Source organism: Tupaia chinensis, unplaced genomic scaffold, assembly GCF_000334495.1.
Source record: "Tupaia chinensis unplaced genomic scaffold, TupChi_1.0 Scaffold144899_1, whole genome shotgun sequence".
NCBI classification, from domain to species: domain Eukaryota; kingdom Metazoa; phylum Chordata; class Mammalia; order Scandentia; family Tupaiidae; genus Tupaia; species Tupaia belangeri.
Genome location: NW_006204759.1, coordinates 101,533 through 105,564, shown reverse-complemented (window position 1 = coordinate 105,564; position 4,032 = coordinate 101,533).

The following is a 4,032-nucleotide window of genomic DNA, read 5'->3' as shown; positions in this document are numbered from 1 at the left end:
TGCACAGCTGGGGGGGGGGGGGAGGGGGGGGAAGGCATCACAAAGAAAGTGACCTCCCAGTCAAGAACTAAATGAAGAATAGGAATTTGTCACAGTGTGGAAAAAAAAGCATTCCAGGGAAATGCAGAGCGTTGCAAGGTGTGTTTAGAAACTATGCACAAGAGCTGGCAAGTGGCGTGGTGGTTAAGGGAGCTGGACTCCCACGTGGCCGAAGATGTTTTGAGTCCCGGACCTGGAGAGCCATGTGCACATGCGGGTGGGGCACGTGTGGGTGGGAACGGTAGAGAGGAGGGTGGACTGATAACAGATGCCGTGGCACATCTGCATCTAAGGAGCTCAGATAATATTTTGCAGGTGACAAGAGGGCCATTAAAAGTACAATGGGGTGGTCAGCAGGTGGCGCTGGATCTCCCCATAGCCGCCTGGAGCCCAGTCCCAGACATGGCTTAAAAATCACGCCAAGTGGGAACCAGCAGTTAGCATAATGGCTATGTTGCTGAACTCCCACGTAGTCGACCGCGGTTCGCGTCCCAGACCCGCTGGCTTAGAACTCACACCGGGCGTGTGTGCCCAAGATCCCAAGAGGAGAATGGAGGAGAGGGGATTGCAGCATGACTATCCCCCGTGGGGGGTGATTTCTCGCTTTCTGTCTCTCTGTCTCTCTCTGTCTGTCTGGCAAGTGCACGCGCCCTATAGCGAAAACCTCTCAAAAAAAAAAAAAGAAAAGAAAAGAAAAGAAAATCACGCCAAGCATGTATGAGTGCATGCCCAAAATCCCAGGAGAAGTGACTGTGGCATGGTCATCTCCCAGGGGGTGATTTCTCACTTTCCTTCTTACTGTCTCTCTGGTGAGCGCACATGCTCTATGGCAAAAAAAAAAAAAAAAACTAAAAAATAATAAGTAAGTAAATAAAATAATACAATCAGGGGTGCGTTCTTTGATTTAGGGATTAGAACCATCATTTGGTTTTAACACGGAACCAGGGAAGGAGAAGAGGGGGAGGCTAGAGGAAGGACTGGTTATTGCAGTGGTTTTGATTAGTGGTTTTGATTAGTGGTGGTGGGGGGGACACCCAGATATCCATAAACGTTCACTGAGCACATCCTGGATGCCAGGCGCCGTGACACTCTGGGACTACAAAGACAGAGGTCAGCTTGGTGGCACAGCATACGTGCCGCTCAAGAGCAGCCAGAGCCCACATGATGACCGCAGCTCAGACGCCCAGGCCAGTGAGCCTGAAACACACCGAGCATGCGTGTGAGTGCCCAGGACCCAACAGGCTGGAGGACTAGAAGAAGGGGATCATGGCATGACCAGATTCTGTGGAGGGTGCAACTCTCTCCACATCATACATATGCATTCTATCATGAATAAAGAAAAATAAGACACACGAGGCACAGGTCAGAACGGCCCCGTCACCATGGCAACCAGAACCCCATGGCGCAACGAGGGGTGCTCATGGAACCTCACGTTAGAGGTGCTCTAACCTCTGGCCCAAGTCCAAGAAACACAAACAGGGTGGAACAGAGCCCAAAGGAATTAAGGCCAGCCTCACTCTCCAGCAATTCAAAGGGACCTCAGGCCAGCTCAGTGATGGAAAGGGGACTGAAGAGGCTGAGGGTCCTCTTTCGTGCATTCATCACTCAACAAGCCCTGATATTCCCCCACATCTCGCATAGTTAATTTAAATCACGGTGTGTGGTAAATTAGAAAAGGGAGTGGTGGGGCCAGCAGGTGGTGTAATGGCTAAGGTGCTGGACTCCTATGTCGTCCACTGCGGTTCAAGTCCAGAACCCAGAGGCCTAAAATTCACACTATGTGTGTGCATACAAGACCAAAATCCTGAGAGGAGAATAAAAAAGAAGAGATGGTGGCATGGCCTTCCCCCTGGGAGGTGATTTCTCACTTTCTGTCTGTCTTTCTGGGACACACACATGCCCTATAGCAAATCTCTTGGAAGGAAGGAAGGAAGGAAGGGAGGAAGGAAGGAAGGAAGGAAGGACAGAAGGAAGGAAGGGGAAAGAAAAGGGAATGGTAGGGTCAGCAGGTGGCGTGGTGGTTAAGGGCGCTGGAGTCCCACATAGCCAACTGCGATTTGAGTCCTGGACATGGCAACTTGCTTTCTCTCTTTCTCTCTCTTTCTATCTCTCTCTCATTCTGTCCCTCTCTGATAAAATTAAAATAAATAAAAATAAATGGATAAATAAAGTTGAATAAAATAATTTTAAAAAGAAAGAAAGAAAAGGGAATGGCATTGTTGTGGAGGTGCTAGGACTCAAAAATTAACTCCACTTGACGAAAATGATTTGAAATTAAGAGAATGGTGGGAACTGGCAGGCGGTGTGGTGGTTAAGGCACTGGACACTCCCATATGGCCAACCATGGTTTGAGTCCCGGACTCGGTGGCTTGCTTTCTCACTTTCCCTCCCTCTCTCCCTCTGTGTCTATCTCTGGTCAAATTAAAATAAATGAATGAATAAATAAAATTAAATTAATAAAAGAGAGAGAGAGAATGGTTATGGCATACAACTCTGTGAAATCATAACAGTACACTCTAACAAGGTGAAGTTTATACTGTGTGAATGATCTCCCATTAATTAAAATGAACTCATTTTAGGAACTATGGGAAAAAACAACCCCACCACTTACGTGACCTTGGGCTTGTCTATTAACCAGCCAGAGGCTCGGTTTCCTCATCCACAAAATGAGAACAGCCGTGCTGACTTTACCAGACTTCGGAATATTAAATGTGATTATAAACACTTAACGCAGTGCCTTGCAGACAGTAGGTGCTAAATATATTCCAGCTTCTTTTCTCCTAAGTGCCAATAATATTTTAAAAACAATCGTCTTCTCAGCAGCTGCAAGATGTGACATGAGCTCCAGGCAACCTTCCTTCAGACGGTGGCGGGGTCGTCTCTGGCAGATGATAGCAAGGATCAAATGGGAAGACAGGAACACAGAACTGAAACCCACTCTCACTGCGGAAAGGCTGCGGATTTACTCCACGGCTCTGCAGTGCAGAAATAACAAGGGAAGTTCACGTGGTGTAAATACAGCCTCCCAGACAGAGAAGTGGTAACGAAAGTCAGGTGGGCGCCGAGATTGCTGCTTGGAATTCTGGTAGGGTATACAAACACAGAACTGTTTGCACAATAGCCAGATCTGCCCAACACCTGGGCAAGTCCATGAGGCTACAACACAGCCCTGATGTTTAGGGATGATCCACACTCCCGCCTCCTTGCTATGGGTTTCTTAAAACCAGAATGAGGGGCCGACAGGTAGTGTGGTGGTTAAGGCACTGGACTCCCACACGGCTGACCACAGTTCAAGTCCCAGACCTGGCAGCTTGCTCTCTCACTTTCCCTTTCTTTCTCTCCCTCTCTGTCTCTTTCTGGTCAAATTTTAAAGTAATAATAATAATAATAAATAAAATAATTAAAAAAAAAAAAAAAAAACAGAATGAACACAGAGCTAAACCCTAGATAACCAGAATTTTCTAGCATAGTACCAAGGCAGGGAATTTATTTATTTCACTGAGATTTTCATTTGCAACTATTCCAAAATCAACTAGATATTTGTGAGGCTGCCATGGGCTTAGTCTGTGAAAGACATTGTTGAGAGTGAGAAAGCCTAAAACACAGTCTGTGCTCTCGAGGGGCCAGCTAACCTCTCAGATTGAGAGCAACGTTTCACAGTAGACATGTCAAAGCCATCGTGCCTTGCACAGAGCAGTGGGTGAGTTGGTCTTTGTTCATTGGGTCAATGAATTAATAGACGGTACGAGAATGAGACAATTGTGTGGTGTAGGGCTCCCTCTAAGAACCACAAGATGGGCTGGAGTAGTTGGAAAAAGCTTGTGCCAGAGGCTGCTAGTTGCCTACTCAATATCAATTCTTCCATTTTTTCCTTTTAACAGAGACCCTGTTTTCTATGAGGTGGCTGTATGCCCAGATAAAAATACTACATTCCCAGCCTCCCTTGTAGCGCGAGGTGACTACTGACATTAAAACAGAAATCATCAAGAGCGG